Source organism: Gekko japonicus, unplaced genomic scaffold, assembly GCF_001447785.1.
Source record: "Gekko japonicus isolate JY-2015 unplaced genomic scaffold, Gekko_japonicus_V1.1 scaffold689, whole genome shotgun sequence".
Taxonomy (NCBI): Eukaryota; Metazoa; Chordata; class Lepidosauria; order Squamata; family Gekkonidae; genus Gekko; species Gekko japonicus.
The window spans coordinates 588,899-607,450 of record NW_015174862.1 but is presented as its reverse complement, the minus strand read 5'-3'; the positions used below and the strand labels follow the sequence as shown (position 1 = coordinate 607,450).

Sequence of the window (18,552 nt, the reverse complement as noted above, 5' to 3'; positions counted from 1 at the left end):
TTCCTTCCTTCCTTCCTTCCTTCCTTCCTTCCTTCCTTCCTTCCTTCCTTCCTCTCTTTCTCCAAACCCCTCTATCTATCCATCTACCTATCTATCTTCCGCCCACCCACCCTACCTTTCTAGGCCCGTTGTCTTCATCCACAACGAGCGTTGCTCCCTAGTCCATATATAAAAAGAGATTAAGGAGAGGTAAAACATTTCATAAATGGGAGATAAACTGAAGGAAGGCAGCTATGCCTCTTACATCATGTTCATTGGATCTGTGATGTTCTTCATTAAGGTTTCGATCCTATGCATGTTCACCGAGGAGTAAACCTCACTGCACTAAATGGAAAATATTTCTGAGCAAACATGCACCCAGATCAAGCTGTGTAGGAAAAACAGTGTATTACATAGCTAGAATTCTTCAAGACAGAAGCTATCAGAAATGATGATCTCTGTACTTCATCAAAATAGTTCTCGTGTGTATGTGTGTGCACGTGCATGTATGTGTGCCTGTGCCTGGAAGTCATGGTGACCTCTGGTGACTCCTAACAGGGCATGGAGGACTTTCAGAGAAGTGGCTTGATAGCTTGCCTCTGGCATAGCAGCCCTGGTATTCTTTGGAGGTCTCTCATCCAAATACTTGCCAGGGTCGGCCCTGCTTCGCTTCTGAGATCTGATTAGATCAGGCTTGCCTGGGCTGTGAAAATAGTTCTTAAAGTTTTCTTCCACCAGGACGGATCTGTCCTCATTTATTTATATTTATGCCATGATTTTCACACCCATTAGGGACCCAAAGTATGTTACAACATTGTTCTTCCCCCTTGTATTTTCTTCCCACAAACAGTACCCTGTGGAGGTTAAGCTGAGAAAAAGTGACTGGCTACACAGCAGCAAGCTTCCATGGCAGAATGATAATCTGAACGTGGGTAGCTCAGATGCTAGTCCTGCATCACTACGAAATGCCATTTCTCCCACCACAAACCTACTTATTCTATAGGGCTGAACACGAAGTGTGTCACCATACTTCCTGACTGAAGGCCACACATTCCTCTCTCCATGTTCATTACTGATCCTTAGCCTTGCCCTGAGGTAACTCATTAGGTGTAGACAGTTCAGTAGGTGAGGTTCTATACCTTTAACAGCTGCTTGAGTGGTCAGCTTTGTATTAGCCTTGCTCTTACGTCTTTAAAAGTAGCATGGCACCTCAGTATTTAATAGGTGGAGCTTTTCTTGCTGTGTTTCTCTGTTATGGAGACATGTGGTTGAAATTCCTTCGCCAGCTAGATTTCTTTGCCTGGCTACTGTTAGAAACACCAGAGCAAGAGCAGTTAGTTGACTGCACAGCAAGTAAGCATCTGCTGGAGAAGCTTTTCCAGGCATGGAGATGCAGCACTGAGGAAAGGCTTCACTTACTGGTTTCTGCTTTGTGTAGTTGATAAAGTCACACAGCTTCTGCAGCTATTTAAAAAAACCTGGTTGGGTGTAACCCAGGAGTCTTAGATGGTTGGCTCAAGAGACTACAGAGAGAAACAAATAGAGACCCATCCAGAACTGTGGTGCAAGAGTAACTGGTGCTTTTATTTCCCTGGCAACAGAGCAGTTCAAAAGACATATTTTTCTAGTCAGTGTGAAGAGCCAACATTGTGTCACCATATTTAGACCGTATTGAAGAGGCGAAAAGCAATGTTTGTGTACTCCAGCGGGCCTCCAAACCAAAGGCCATGTCATTTAGCCTCATAGTTGAAAGCCCATGTAACAAAAAAGGAGCACTATCAATGATCCAATGGGTCTTCATATGTCTGTGTTTATGCCTTTAGTTTTCACAAGTCTTAACCAATGATGTAAATTTTTTACTCTTTTTTGTAAAAAAAATAAAATTCAGCCAAAGCATGCAAGCTAATTAGTTGAGGTCTACGGGTCCCATTCACCAGTTGGACAGCAAGTTGTTTGACTGACATTTTAATGAAAATGATAAAACCACAAAGATGGGAGAAGCACAATGAATCATTTTGTTAGGACCACTCCATAAGGATGGATGTCCCATGCTTGTAATGCCTCCAGGAGGGGCCACAAAGAGCCAGTGTAGTGGACAGAGGGTTGCTGGACATGGTAAGAAGAAACTTGGGTCCATAACCCTGCTCCACCATGAGATTCATGGCCAACTAGATGAGACAAGGACATCCTTGTATATTTCTTCACCTGTCCTCCTGTCCCACAGAAGGTGAGTGGTCTAACAGCTTCAGAAAATGGAGTACCCAGATGAAAGGAGCTCCCTACTGTTCTTCACTGCTTTAACCACACTTTGTCTTCCAGCCAAGCTCACTTTGATATCACAGCTGGTCTTGGAGAAAAATGCTTCAAGCATCATGCCAAAGGTACGTCTTGGGGTAGGGATGTAACCCCCCCCCCCCAGTTTTCCACATGAATGTCAAGCATATGAATGCCACTGTCCTGTCTAGTTTGACCCAGAATGCTGTTGGGCATTTCACTGTCTCTTGTCTTTACCAATTTCACAGCTGCAGTGAGAGTAAGGCCCCAGTCACATGGGAGGATTTGCCCCGCGAAACAGATGGGTTGAGGGCGCATCAAACGGGCACAATCATATCACAACATCTGGGAAGCGTCACGCACCCATCCCCGATCCGTCCCTTCAGCCCGAAAACGTGCATTGAAAAGGTACCGGCAACAGAGCACTACCTTCCGGATGACGCGGGGCAACTCCAGGCGTCTGATCGGGGAAGCACTGGTAGCCCGTCGCAGCCAGCGCCATTCCCCATCCCAAGCATGCGCACAAATGCGCAAGGTTCGTTTTGCCGCGCTATGTCTGATTGCCTGCGAAAGGCTGGAGCACGGAGCCACAGGGGCACGTTGGATCATGCTACCATGGTTCTTTTTGCTCCAGCTCTAATTTGCCTCCCTTCAGCAGTGCAGTATCCCGCTCATCTGACCGGGACCCAGGTATGACACCAACCTCGCTGTAAGCTCACTGAAGCTTGAAGGTTGGGAGACAAATATGACAAATATCTGCGGTAGAGCATTCAGTCTGTATAAGCAGAGTATCCCAGGTTCAATTCAAGGCATCTCTAGCAAAAAACTCTGAAGTAGCCAAACCTGGAGAAGTCTCTTCCAGAGAGGAGGAGGAGGAGATTGTATACCCTGCCCTTCACTTGGAGTCTCAGAACAGTTTACAATCTCCTTCCCTTCCTCTCCCCATAACAGCCACCCTGTAAGGTAGGTGGGGCTGAGAAAACTCTCAGAGAACTGCTTGAGAGAACAGCTCTGAAAGAACTGTGGCTGACCCGAGGTCACCCAACAGCTGCATATGGAGGAGTGTGGAATCGAACCCAGTTCTCCCAGATTACAGTCTGCACACTTAACCACTATACCACTAGAGAGTAAACTCAACAGTGGACAAATGGACCAATGATCCATATGAGTCAGATCCCACCCCACATTTTCTTGAAAGCTACATGAACACGAGAACCTCCTTATGTTTCTTACTAAGTGCAAAAGGTATCTGTTAAACCAGTTTGGTGTAGTGGTTAAGTGTGTGGACTCTAATCTGGGAGAACCGGGTTTGATTCCCCACTCCTCCACTTGCACCTGGCTGGATGACCTTGGGCAAGCCGTAGTTCTGATAAGAGCTGTTCTTGCAAAAGAGCAGTTTCTGTCAAGAGCTCTCTCAGCCCCACCTACCTCACAGGGTGTCTGTTGTGGGGAGGGGAAGGGAAAGAAGTTTGTAAGCCGCTCTGAGACACCTTTGGGTAGTGAAGGGCGGGGTATAAATCCAATCTCCTCCCCTCCTCCTCTAAACTGGTAACATTTGCTGGCTTTCGTCATTAGCTACTATTTTTTTGCATTTTTGAAGACCCTGGGGCAAAGGTAAGAAAATTCTAACATTTACCAGTAAACCACATTCCCATAGGGAAGTCCCATCATTTTTACCAATCAAGAAAATTACCATACCAGGGCTATAATTCTCAAAAACAATTTTCACACACAAACATGTCTGACATTTCCCTCTAAATCCCCTAAAATGCTAATATCAGAAATGTTCATGCCACAAGGACTCCTTATGACATTTACAATCATAGCATGGTAAATGTCCTTTACTGGGAGATGATGGAAATGAAGATGACATTTGGAAATTTCAGCTGGCAGTGTGGTTTATTGGCAAATGTGAAAACTTTCTAGTTCCTTTTCGGCTTCTTAAAAATCTTAAGAATCACCAGTATGTTGTCAACATCTACCAAGGTTTTTACTTCTATAACAACATATATATATATAAGCAAACCCTTCACTCATCATATATTCAGCAACAGGCTTTGATGCAGCTGGCATCCTATCTCATGCTGAACATGAGCTTGTTGCAGAAATGCTTCTTCTGGATCAAGAGGAATCAATGTGACTTCCTGTAAATGCCATAAATGCTGCTGGATAAAGCATTGCCCAAAGGCACTTCCAACATATGCCAAACAATTCCCATGCCAGTTACTTCAGACTCAGCTTCTAATCAGTCATGCGGAAGCTCAGCATGCTCTTATTTTAATCCCACGGCTGTCCCTGGCCCTGCATCCAGTTAGGTATCCTGTTCTGTGTAGGTATGAGGAACATCAGAAGCTGAAGTTGTCTTATAGTTATTGTCCCATCTAGCTTAGTATTGTTTGGGCTAATAGGTACCAGCTCTTCAGGATCTCAGAAACCATTCCCAACACCAGTTAGCTGAGACTGTCTAACTAGAAATGGCAGGAACTGACCATAGAACCGCCTGCAGTGAATATGCTTTACTATTGAACTATCACTCTTGAGAACATAAGAGAAGGAAATGTTGGATCAGGCCAATGGCCCATCCAGTCCAACACTCTGTCACACAGTGGCTAAAAATACCAGGTGCCATCAGGAGGTCCACCAGTGGGGCCGGGACACTAGAAGCCCTCCCACTGTTGTCCCCCCCAAGTACCAAGAATACAGAGCATCAATTGCCCCAGACCGAGAGTTCTTATATATACCTTGTGGCTAATAGCCACTGATGGACTTCTGCTCCATATGCTTATCTAATTCCCTCTTGAAGCCGTCCATACTTGTAGCTGCCACCTTACCCAAACCATGTGTATATAAGAAAAACAGAGAGAAAGAATGTGCATGTATCAGTATCAACCTCTCCTTGTATATGCAGTTGGGGTACACATAAGCTCTTTCCATAGATGAATTAATAATTACACCGATTAGGCTTGATAGAACTATCCTAATCAATCGTTTAAATGTTTCCATATTTCACTGTCTGGTAATAATGCTATATTGCACTTAACAGTGAATGCTGTTGAATATTCATTTTGGTAGCAAGTAACTGAAAATCATTTTTTTAAAAAAATTAGGAACCCTTCTTAGACTGCACTCACCAAAGGAGGGCAGTCAGAGACAATTCATATCTGAAGTTGTTCTGATATGTCGAGATACCTGTCCACATGAAGGGTGTACAGTGTGACAAGGCAAAACAAAACAAAACCTGCAGCACCTTCTGAGAGCAAGGATATCCTACTTCCATAGGAGCAGGCCACCGCACATGAATTGTTACTTCCATGCATCAGAGTCGATTCATAATGTATGAATCGGCCTCTAAGGGAGGTTCAAAGGAACATCTGAAGCTGAGATCTCTTTAAGTACATGCAGGGCTATTTTGGGGCAGGAACGCACAGGAACGGAGCTCCAGCTGGCTCCCAAGTTGGCCATGCCCAACAGGAACTCATTAACATAATAGGTCACACCCAACAGCAGAAACTCATTATGATTGGCTACAATTAGGGGGTGTGGTCTAACATGCAAAGGAGTTCCTGCTCCCCCAAAAAAAGCCCTGGGTTTTGACAACAAGGTAAAGAGAATAAGAAGCAAAAGGTGGGTGTGGTTGGATGACCACACTTCTGGTAACATGGGGGTGTGGCCTAATATGTGAATGAGCTGTGCTGTCAGGGGTGTGGCCTAATATGCTAATGAGTTCCTGCTGTTTGGGTATGGCCTATTATGCTAATGAGTTCCTGCTGGGCTTTTTCTACAAAAAAAGCCCTGAGTACATGTGTGTTCCTCTAGCCCCTGATTATTTACAACATCTAGTGCCAATGAAGGAATGCAAGTGGTACTCATTTTAGCAAGAGGAGCAAATTCAGAAGGTGTGAGCGTCAAGGAGAATTCTTTGCCAACTACAAATTAAAATATGGACCAGTGTCTGCCTTCAAAACCATAGAGTTTGCACAAAAACTAGAGTGTCACCCCCCAATGTCCCTGATGTGATGACTTCACTTCTGGGTGATGTCATTGTGACAGGGACATTGCAGGGTGATGTGCCTGTTCAGAAGTGGGCTTCCACCACCGACCAGCTGGCCGGCGGTGGGTTGGAGCCCCTGAAATCAGGGGGAAACCCATCCGGGTCACACAGTCCCCAGCCCAGTCAAAGGAGAACCCTCCTTCCTTTTTCACCAATAGAAAAGCTCGTTGGACCTAACTCTACATTTCCAGACATTATTCTATGCTGCCTTGTTATCCTCCGGGTGGCTTCTCATGCAGGTACATATTGCAAGTATATCTGTATATTCAAGGACAATGCTGCAGACAAACAAAAGACAGAGGCTTCTAGAATTCTTCAAGCAAGATGCACTCTGGGTAGTATGGCCAACCCTAGATGGCACCCCAGTGGGAGAAACTGGGAGCAGGGGATTTGGCATGACATCATCCCATTTCCTCTTCTGTTGCACTGTCAAATAACGACAGAGAATGGGGACCCAGGATGAGAGTTTTGTCCTTCATAACTCCGGGGGGGGGGACACACACACAGACTCTCTTCACAATTAAACCAGCATTTTTGGTATTGAAATTAAGGCATAAATTCAATAGAGCAGTCATGGGTGAAAGGGGAACCTTGTATTTTGTTATATTTCTAATTATATTTAATATCTTAGACCAATAGGTTTTTAGTTTCCGACATGTCCACCAACAATGGAAGAAACTACCTTCTTGGCTGCAGCCTTTCCAACAAAAAGGATCATTGGAGGGCTTGAAAAGATGTTGCTTTGAAGGGGTTATATACCACCTGGTTAAAACTGTATAGGACTGCAATCTGATATTTATTGCCCTGCTGCGTAAGACATTGGAGGACCAGATTTCATCCCATTGTTTTTCAGTGATTTTGGTCCCACAGTCTTTTTGCCAAGGTGGATATAAGCCCTTTGTTCATATTTAGATCAAGATCGGTAGCTGCGTTAGTCTGTCTGTAGCAGTAGAACAGAGCAAGAGTTCAGTAGCACCTTAAAGACCAACAAAATATGTAGCGGAGTATGTGCTTCCATGAGTCACTGCTCATTTCTTCAGATACAGCCAGAATGGGAATCCATCTGTCCTATTTATTGGACAGTGGAGTGATTTCAGATGCCGAATGACATTAGCAGGCAAATGACAACAGCAGGTGAATAACATATTGTTCATATTTGTATTTTTATTTAGGAAATATTTTAAGCTAGTAAGAGTTCAACAAAGAGAGAGGTTAGTTTTGTGGTCTTCCTGATAACTTTGATTGTTCACCACATATACTTGTACAGTTACGATCCTTTGCTATTATTCTTATACTGTTATATTAAAAAAAACCCTACAAATAAAGAGATGTTTTTTTAAAAAAAACACAGCACTTTCTAAATGCAGAGGGTTAAACAGTTGCCAAGGCAGGATCAAGCTCCTCCATGACATCCTATATTCTTTAGAACAAGTGGCCATCTTTGTTAGGTAAAAGTAACGTAAGCTTGAGAGGAGGAAACCACAGAATATGTTCCTCTTCCCAAGCAGCTTTTTCCTAGTTCCCCCCATCAGGAACCAATATATCAGGGTAGGAATAAGTTCCTCCCTTTCCTGTGCCCTTGACTGTTAGGGTGAATTCACACGTCTCAGATTTTGAGATACGAAGTGATATACATATATATGTGAATAAGCCCCATTAGGCATTTTTGTTCTTTAAAAAAATTCAAACTATACTCAGTAGCTGACAATAATCTCAAACTAAAAAAAAACACAATCAAAATTTAAAATATTAATACATTAAAATTAAACAATTAACAGTGTAACAACAGTAAAAAACCACTAGCCTTTGATTCACATATATATTCACATTTGATTCATAGATATATTCACATATATATGTATGCACAGGAAGAAAAACACACTTTCAATTAAATTCCTGAGCCAATAGTAGGGATGCCAGCCTCCAGGTGGGACCTGGGGATCCCCCAGAATACAGCTCCTCTCTAGACTACAGAGAACAGTTTCCCTGGAGAAAATGTCTGCTTCAGATCATGGACTCTAGGGCACTGTAGCCCACTGAGGTCCCTGTTCTCCCCAGACTCCATCCCCAAATCTCCAAGAGTTTCCCAACCTGGAGCTGGCAACTGTCCCCCCTCCCCTGCCAGTGGCCAGGGGGGGGGGGGCTGGCAATCCTAGAAATGAACACTTTAGACTGACACCTTAGTACCAATTGAAGCATTCAGATCATTTTCAAAGGCAGCCTCACCCACAAAAAGTTCATTGCTTTAACCCAGGGGTCATTTCGTAGAAAAAGAGCTAGGGGAACTCATTAGCATAACTCATTAGCATATGCCACACCCCCTGACATCAGGGGCCCGGCGGTGGACCTGCAAGGCCAGCGGGAGTGCGAGGAAGGCCCTCCCTGGCCCCAGGCAGGCAGGGGTGGGGAGAGGCGGGGAGGAAGCAACTTACCCTCCCTCTTCTCCTGCCTCCTCCTGGCTGAATGAGGGCTGGAAGCGGGGCGGCCGGAAGCAGGGGGCGGGGCTTCGTCATGTGCCCCGCCCTTCCGTACCTCTGCTTTAACCTAATGTGAATGGGATCAGGGCATGAATAACTAGGTCCAAGTCACGCCTCCTGAAGGAAGGCTTCACAGCTGGTGTACCAGCCTCAACTGGGCAAAGGCACTACAAGTCACAAAGGAGACCTGTGCCTCCATCTGTAATTCAGGGTCAAAACATCTCCAAGCTACAAACTTGAACTTTCTGAAGGAATGTAACCACACCTATTACAGGCTGCTTCTGTATTCCTCCACTGGCTTTATTATTGGCCTACAGTTCCTCAGTTTCATTTGGACTGAGCTTCAGTTTATAGGTCTTCATCAAGCCTATTAACTGCCTCCAAGTACCAATCCAGATCACCCCCTGATCTGATGAAAAGCGGGATAGAACTGAATGAACATCACACATATGTAACTATGGCTCATTTATTTTAAAACATACACTTTATTAATCAATAACCTGCCATCAATTTACAACCAACTCATGGTGACCCCCCCTTCCATGGGGTATTCCAGGCATGAGAGGAGCAGAGATGGTTTGCCATTGCCTTCCTCTGTGTAGCAACCTGAGTTTTCCTTGGAGGTCTCCATTCCAAGATACTGACTGTGACCAACCCTGCTTAGCTCTGAAGCCCTGACAGGTTATGGCAAAACTGAGCTGTTTGGGCAGCTACTGAGCTGTTCAGGCTGCTACATTTTACTGGCAGTGGTGGAAAATGTCGTCAAGTCACAGCCAATTCATGGCAACCCCATAGGGTTTTCAAAGCAAGAGATGTTCCGAGGTGGCTTGCCCCTGCTTGCCGCCACATCATGAACATGTCATTCCATGGAGGTCTCCCATCCAAATACTAGCCAGGGTCAACCCTGCTTAGCTTCCAAGATCTGATGAGACAGGCTAGCCTGGGCTATCCAAATCAGGGTACTACACTTTATTACACTTATGTAAATAAGATGACATGTTGATGCATCTCAGTTGACTGGTAATATTGGAAGGAAGGAATCCCATACAATTGCAATGATTAGGATGGATTGTGTACTGCCCATGCAAGCTTAAATTATAAGAACTCAGAGGAAATATAGGCAAATCCACACCTACCCATTCCATCTCATTCTGTTCTTCTAATATTACTGGAGCAATATGGAAGCCAGTTCAGAAGAAGATGCAAGACACCACTCTGGCAATGTATGACTCACGTGTTACTCAAATCTGGGCAGGAAAATTTTCACTGCTGCGCAATTTGTAGGGTGCACAGCACCACACTGGCACTGACTTTAACTAGCTGGTATGAGTGTTCAAGAAAATTAATTACTCAGATTGGCTTTCTAAGATTCTAGAGCTAATTATATTCATTCCTACTTACGAAATCTGGGATGCTGGCAGCAGTCACCAGGGACTGAGTATCAGGAAGAAAATAATTAATAATTGATGGGTACAAACATGGTAAACTTTACAAGCCGTATCTTCCACAGAAATCATTGTTAGAGAAAACACTGAGCTGGCTGTGTTATTTGCTACAACTCATTGAAAACAATCAAATCCTGGAACAGATTTCATTGGCACCAAACTGTCCACCAGCCTCTAATAATAAGCTATCAATGCACCATCCCCAGCTTATAAAGTAAATGTGCCTGATGAATGGATACAGATGGTCCAGTGTCAGACACCAGATACAATTTCAGATCAGGATTAGAAGGAGGTAACCCTCTTGTAACAAAACCTCATACTTGACCCCAGCCTCCTGAAAGCTGATCCAGTGATGGAGAACTTTCCAAGAGGGTGTCTGGCTACATATTTCAGAAACAATATTTCCTAGATCTGCCAGGCAAAGATTTATGGTTTTGAATTTGAGAAGTAAACAATGCTCAGCTACTGTGAGGACTTTTTATAAACCAGTTTTAACCGTAACACTTCTAGGTGAGATGTGGGTTGCATGTCAACAACAATAGAAAGATCTCTCAGAGCAAAAGCTGTGATCTACAAGAAAATGCATTTACTGTTTGCATGTCAGTGGGCTTTTCTGGTTAAAACCCTTTAACTGCTACTTATACTCAGGTTTGAAAGCAGCTTATGGGTTTGCCATATGAGCTGCTATTTAGAAAAACCCTTGGGCGGAAAAACACACACAAATGCAATAGAAGTAATTTTCCTGTTGGTAGATCTTATGTTCAACTAAGTCAAGGGAGCAGGCATATAGGCATGTGTGCATTTGTCATGACAGAAATTTATCTTATCCCAGACAGGCTGCTCCTTCCCATTATCCAGGACTCGTGTGATGCCTTCATCACAAATTGCTACACGCTACAACAACTCAGCAAACAATTTCTATATTTACTTTGGACAACTCATGCCAGACGCTTTCTGCCATAAAATGTGGCTTGTGAGGTCATGGAAGTGCCAGAGTTCTGTGGATTTCTACTCACTGTGCCTGAAGGTTTTTAATCACAGATTGGCAGGCTCATGCAAATCCTAGAATGAGAAAGAATTTCAAGTAGGGGATTAAGAACATAAGAAGGCCCGTGCTGGATCAGACCAAAGGCCCATCTAGTCTGGCATTCTGTTCACACAGTGGTGAACCAGCTACCTCTAGAAAGCCCACAAACAGGAAGACTGCAACAGCATCACCCTGCCTGTGCTCCCCAGCAATTAATTTAAAGAGGCATTTTGCCTCTGCAACTGGGGAGCAGATATTAGGATTACTGGTCCCAAAGTCCCGGGTAAATTTGGCCTAAAACAGTAGAGTTTTGCCCTCAAACCAGAGTATCCCACGTGACTTCGCCAGCCTGATGTCACTTCTGGGTGATGTCCTTGCATTGGGGAATGTCCCAGAACATCGCCCAAATCCCCCTGCTGACCTGGCAACCCTAGCAGATATCCATCATGATCAGCAGCCATTCATAGTCTAGTCCTCCATGAATGTGTTCACTCCCCTTTTAAAGCCATCCAAGTCGGCAGCTATGGCCACATCCAGGGCCGGCTCACCCGCTAGGTGAACTAGGCAAGCCTGAGCCCCCGTGGCCCCGCCCCACCCGCCCCGCGCCTGGCCTGCGCCCTGAGCCTGCTGCCCTGCCCCGCCACCACCGCCCAGGCTGAGCCACTCACCGCCTTCCTCCCACCACCGCTGCACCCTCCCCGCCCCTTGAGCCGCCTTGGGAAAGGAAGGCGGAGTAGAAAAGGGGTGGATCAGAACGGGCCCCTCATGGGCAAGGGTGGAAGTCTGGTCTGGTTGGGCTAGGGGGAGAGCAGCTGGTTGCAAGGCATTTCTTTCCCAGGGTGAAGAAATGGGGAGCCGGAGGCCGGGTCACGCTGCCGCCTTCCGGCTCCCATGCGCTCCCTCGCCTTCGCCCCTCGCAGGCCTGGCTGGCTTTCAGTCTCGTGGTGACTGAGAGCGGCCCTTCCTTCCCTCGCCATGCCTGGGGCCTGCTGCTTCCCCTGCCTGGGCCTGCAAGCCCGCCTGGCTCCTCCTGGCCCCCCGCCTCGACACACAACGCAGTGCAACATGGAGGACACTTCCAGCCTGGGAAATACTTCCCCTCGCCCATCTCCACAGGTCAGTGCCAGGCTGAGTGGGGAGCCAACTGCTGGGGACCGGGAAAGGGGCCGCTAGGCCGGAAAGGGAGGGCACGCCGTGAGTGGAAGAGAAAAGGGCTCTCTGGGGCGCGCTCCAGGAGGTTGGCAACCCCATAATTGGGCGTGCGCCAGGAGGTAGCCCCGCCTAGGGCACAAAAAAACCTAGGGTCGGCCCTGGTCACAGGGGTTGCCAGGTCTTACTTGGCTGCCGGCGGGGGGGGGGGCTTCTTATCTTCATCTGGGATATCTTTGGCATGCGCGCTTCACATGCATGCCACGATGACATCATCCGGAAGTTACATCATCGCACAGGGCACGCTGTGGGTGGGGCCTCTATCATTTGAGGAAAAACCATAGAGTTTTCCCTCAAGTGATAGAGCATCTTCCCACAACATGCCCAGCACAATGACATCACCTCCAAGTGACAGCATCACACCAGGCACGTTGGCACAAACGTGGCACTTTGGGGGTGGGGTTCCCCCCACCGGCCAGATCTGGGCCAGCAGACTGGGGGCCCTGAAAGCGGGCAAACCCCTGCCCCCAGTAGGGAAATGGCAAGCCTACCACATCCTGTGGTAGCAAGATCCACAAATTAGCTATGCTCTGTATGAAGAAATACTTCCTTTTGTCTGTGCTTTACCTCCAACCCTTCAGCTTCAGTGGATAAGCCCAGGTTCTAGTATTACGGGAGAGGGAGAGAAGCTTCTCCCTGTCTGCTCTCTCCATGCCATGCATCATTTTATAAACCTTTATCATGTCTCCCCTTATTCACCTTTTTTCTAGGCAAAACAGCCCTCAGCGTTTTAACTGATGCTCATAGGGCAGCTGCTCCAGCCTTCTGATAATTTTGGTTGCTGTTTTTTACACCTTTTCAAGCTCTACAATATCTTTTTTTCAGGTACGGTGACCAGAACTGAACACAATATTCCAAGTGCAGTCTCACCATGGATTTGTATAAGGGCAGCATGACAGCCACATTTTTATTCTCTATTTCTGTTCTATGGTATTCTCTTTCTTTCTCGTTCTTTTCTATTCCTGTTCTATGGCCAGCATGGAATTTGCCTTTTCCACTGCACCTGCACACAGGGTCGACATTTTCATCGCTCAAAACAACATAGTAATCTGTAGATTGTCAGGAGTTAGAAGAGGGTCTACTTCCCCTAACCTATAACAATATGTGCATAAGAACTGGCCACTTTGAAGTTTGGATCCAAAGCCTTAAATGTCCTCAATCCAACCAACTTGACCATTCCTACCCTTTTTATGAGACGCCTCACTCCCATGTTTTGAGAGCTACTGGGGAGATTTGTCCTGTGACCTACTATGCCCTAAGATCTCTGCCATTTTCTGGACTTGGGAAACAGCCGAGCTGTTCCAATTGCATCCCAGTTTTACGGAGCACCCTGCCAAGGAACGCTCAGAGCCTAAGCCCTTTCAATACAACTGCATTCCAGAAGCCTTGTGAAAGCGTTCCTCTTCATAAAAGCAATCAGTCCCCCTTCTGCCTTACAATTTGGGCTGTTGATCTGTTCATAAAGGATTTTAAAATCTATTTTCATGTGGTCGTTCGCATTCTACACGAGCCATTGCCTCAAGAAATGCCTATAATATACAGAGGCGGCTATGGCAGTCAGACAGTCACTGAAGTCTGAAATTTGAAGCTGCTAAAGCTTTGGGAAGGGGGAATGACAAGAGGGTGAATGCTGGTAAGACTGATGGAATACTCAGAAGGGAAGGAAGGGGGAAGGAAGGGGGAAGAGCTTTCCAAAAAGAAGGAATAAAGACAGTCAGATGAAACCACTTAGGATAACTAGTCAAGGTCAACACTATGCAACCATGCTATAAAAACTTCCATTTGAACTCATTCACCACCGTGAGCATACCTTCTCATGCAGCTATGCCTTACGCACAAGTCAAGCCTTGTTCTTCCTCATCTGGCCCCGCCTGTTCAAAGCCTTACTCAAACACTGAGCTAGGCAGTTCAGTGACTAAACAGTAAGTATGGTAAAGTGGGCCACTGAGTCACAAACAGCAATCCCATGAAGTTCTACCTCATGGGGTTTTCAAAGCAAGGGATGAACAGAAGTGGTTTGCCATTGCCTTCCTCTGCATAGCAGCTCCATCCAAGTAGTGACCCTGCTTAGCTTCTAATAGATGCAATTCAGGGGTCATTTCGTAGAAAAAGAGGTGCAGGAGCTCATTAGCATAACTCATTAGCATAAATTATTTGCATATGCCACACACCCTGGCATCACTGGAAGAGTGTCAGAAGGCAACACCCACCGCTCAGGCTCCACTGGACTGTTTTGGATTGCTAGCTATTGGGGAGGGGGGAGGACACGTGCAGATCTGCCCTCGCAGAGGAGGGAGAGCTTGTACCTGAATAAAACTTGGTCTTAAAGGTGCCACTGGACTGTTTTGGACCGGGGGGCTCTGCAACTTACCCGGCTGCTTCTTGCTCTGACTGAGGGCTGCTGGGAGCAGGGGGTGGGCCTTGTTGCATGTGCCCACCCCCTGGGCTCTTTACTGCTGGAGTTCCGCTCCTGTGTGCTTCAGTAGGAAATGACCGCTGATGCAATTTCTTTATACTTTTTGGTTACTTTTGTACCTGCACAATAAGGAAAATCAGTCTCCCCTCAGGGTCATGGTTTGGTCAGGTCATTACAGTGCACTGACAGTAGAGATGTTATCACAAGGGAAACGCCAGTGGAAAAGCAGAGCCTGAACTGCAAGATTCATATGTCTTTTAGTGAGCCTATCTAGAATCTTTTAGTGAGCCTATCTAGAAGGCTGATAGTTGTCATTAAAAAAGTATTCTTGATAGTCGCCCCACAAAGTACTAAACCAACAATTCACCAAATTCGGGACTCTAGCGCTTTTATTTGGGATCTGGAGATTCATCTGCATTCTTCGGTGGTTAACATTTTCTCATTTTAATTGACGTTTGCTACAGCTCTACAAAGCTAAAGCTTTGGCTCTTCCATTTTTCATTAAACTTGCCTATTAATTTTATATTGTGTTTTTAAAGCCCTATCCCTCACTCCAAGAACCTTTTGTTAATGGGAAGCCATTGTAAATGAGTAGTATTAAAATCTTTAATAAAAAAAAAGTAAATGACCTAAATAAATAATTAATAAAAGGACAGGGCCTAAGCAGCCTGAAATAAAGCAACACGAAGTCTCCCTTTAGAAATGAGAACAAGAAAGGACACCAAGTCATTTGAGTAACTAACAAAATCCACAGGCTCGGTTTACATCATTTTCATTGATCATTTGCTTTTTGGGTTGATCAGTAACATGGATTGCACTCAGTGACTTCTCCTACCAATGGTTCTCCCATTACTATCATGAATAGCAAGGAGGCCACAATAGAAAGGAAATTACTTGACAAGCAAGACTGAAAAGGCAGCCACAATGCAAAAGCAATCATCTGACAAGTAAGACCCAAAAAAAGCAAATGGCTGCACAATAATGCACAGGAGGCTATTCTGATACTCACAGGGACTAAATGTGAGGAAAGAGCGTGTAGCTGTCTCCTATGTAGTGACACAATACATACAATATATAAGGTGGGGGGATCTAATAGTGTGTCTGTATCTGCATTTAAAAGGAAACCTTTAAAAATAGCATAGCTGGGCCCATCCTTAAGACTAAAACTGAACAGTAGGATACCTTTAGCGATTGTGCATTTTTCCTCCCCCTACCCTTTCATTTTATTGCAAAAATCAACCAAGGCTCAGCTTATTATTAGATCAAAGAATATAGTTTTATTTGAGAGGATAAAATTGGTAACCTAACCATTCTGGTGTTGTTTTTTCCCCTCACTCCTTCCCAACACTCTGACTTGTAGAAGTCTGCAAACGGAACTCCTTGGAGTACAGAGCTATGCCTGAATCTTTAAACTATAAAAAGGCAATTAGTCAACAGCGCTGAGCTCATTAAAGTATCCCCCAGGACATTTATAATACCTATTTGGAAAAAAGAAAGGCTGCGTGCTGTTTAAATATTGTACATATTTGGTAGACTAATACCTTTTTGCTCCTCATTTGCTGTTCATGTATTATCTAGGCTGGACTCATTTACAAATTTTATTGCCCCAAAACATTTTCCCTTTGGGTTAATGCTCACAGAAAAGATATTTGTACATCCTAAGAGAATCTAGCAATTTTTACATGGTGATTTCCAGGATGGAATGATGGCTCAATTGTAGTCTGTGAATAAGTGGTTAAGACGCTGAACTGCAGGCTGTAGAAGGTCAGTAGTTCAGCAGTTCAAGACCCGGGTGCCGCAAGACAGGGTGAAACGGAGATGAGCACCGCAACTCTAGAGTCGGATTCGACTGGCTTTCGAGCAAGGGAACCTTTACCTTTACTTTACAATGATTCTGGTTTCTTCCAGTTCTACCCAAAGCCCTCAAGGAAAAAAGATCTCCACATCCTTTGAGTGGCCGGAGGTAGGCTCAGTTTGTGTAACCATGTGAAGGTTATTCCAATTTCATCACAGCAAGCCTTTCCAAATCCTGAGGACGTTTTCAAAAATAAAACTGAATATCTGTCCCAAAACGGATAATGTATCCCCAAAATGGTACAGTGGGCTCCTATCCACAAAAGCTTGTACCACAATAAATCTGTTTGTCTTTAAGGCACCACAGTACTCTTTTTTGTTTCAATCTAATTCAAGACAATCTGTCCAAGGCGACACATGCAAGAGCTTACGGCTCAGCACTGCAAAGTGAAAATATAATCAAATGAAATGTGCAATTCCAGTTCCTAGATCAGACTTGTCAGTTTTGAGAAATACATTTTGGCATATGTTGGGACTGAGTTGACTGATTTAGCTGTGAAAGTGGATAAGATGGATTTTGTTTTTGCAGAAAGCATCTCAGTTATTCCCATTATTTTTCAATCCAACAAATGAAGGGGGGGGGGAAGCAGGGAGTTTTTTTATTTAAACCAGAATTATTGGCACCATTTGGCTGACTACTTTTTCTTTTTTTCTTTCTTTTTTATTTTGCCTTGTGTGTTTCTTACTAAAGGATAAACCGAGTGAGGCATGCAATCACTTGCCATCTGGGACAAAGTAAAAAGAACTCAGAAAAAAACTGCAAACCCTTTAATTAAAGATGCTTCCCTCCCTACATTTTAGACATCAACACTCTTAATACTGCCTTGCTTAATACTGCCTCCAATTTGCTCTCTCTTTTTTAAATGCATGCCACAATCCATGACCATCAGGTTAAATTCTCCACAGACACTGTTAACATAACTGCACTGGAATTCTGTTCCATCGTCTTTCAAAAATTAACACAAATGAAAGCTTCCCTCAATATCTCTTACTCCTGACAGTCATACTGCTTCATCTTTTTTTCACTTAAAAACAAACTTCTGAACTTTTCTCTAATATACCATTGTATATCCTCTATTCAATCTCCTTCAGCTCAGCTGTTTTCAGTTTTCCTCAGCCTTCCTTCCTTATTTTTCTTTTCTATTGTGTTTACAGTAAATTGTTTGTAGGCCTTTTGGGGGCAGAAACTTTGGTGTGTGGATGATGATCCAACCAGTTTTTCTACTACTGGAAAAGGAAAGATTTGACCATAGGGTTGCCAGGGGATGCGGGGGGACTTACCGGGAGCAGGAGGGAGGCCCAGCTGACATTACAGCAATATGTCTACATCATTTCCGACATGACCTAGAAGTAATGTCCTCATGCAGCAACGTCAGGGCAACGCTCTGGTATTTGGGCAAGAGCTCTATGGTAAATTTGTTTTCTTCCGTAGAGTATTTGCCCAAATACCAGAGCATCACCCTGAAGTTGCCAACGTGATGATGTCACAGGTTGCTGTAATATCAGCTGGGTCTGAATCTTTTTCCAGGTAAGTCCCCCAGGACAGGCAATTGATCGGTGATGGGGCCTGGCAGTGGAGGACTCTCACCTCCATTGGGGGGTCTGGCAACTCTGTTTGACCACCAAAGACCACTACTCTGAAGATCATGGGGCTTATGTGTACAAAAGCAGGATGTAGAAGAGAGGAGATCTGGGTGAGACTGAGTGGAAAATCTGGCTGGATCAAGGCCATATTACAGGAGCCAATAAGGGTCCATAAGGTTAAAGGTTGAGAGAGCGGTGGCCGAACAACTTCAAGCTTTCCTGGATGACGCTTCCAT

The 18,552-nt window shown here is 44.9% G+C and overlaps 1 protein-coding gene across 1 annotated transcript in view; it reads right to left on the bottom strand.

Annotated features, from left to right (window-relative positions):
• The window catches only part of DGKI (diacylglycerol kinase iota), a 383,828-nt gene that overhangs the window by 206,711 nt on the left and 158,565 nt on the right, over positions 1–18,552 (bottom strand). The window lies entirely within an intron of this gene.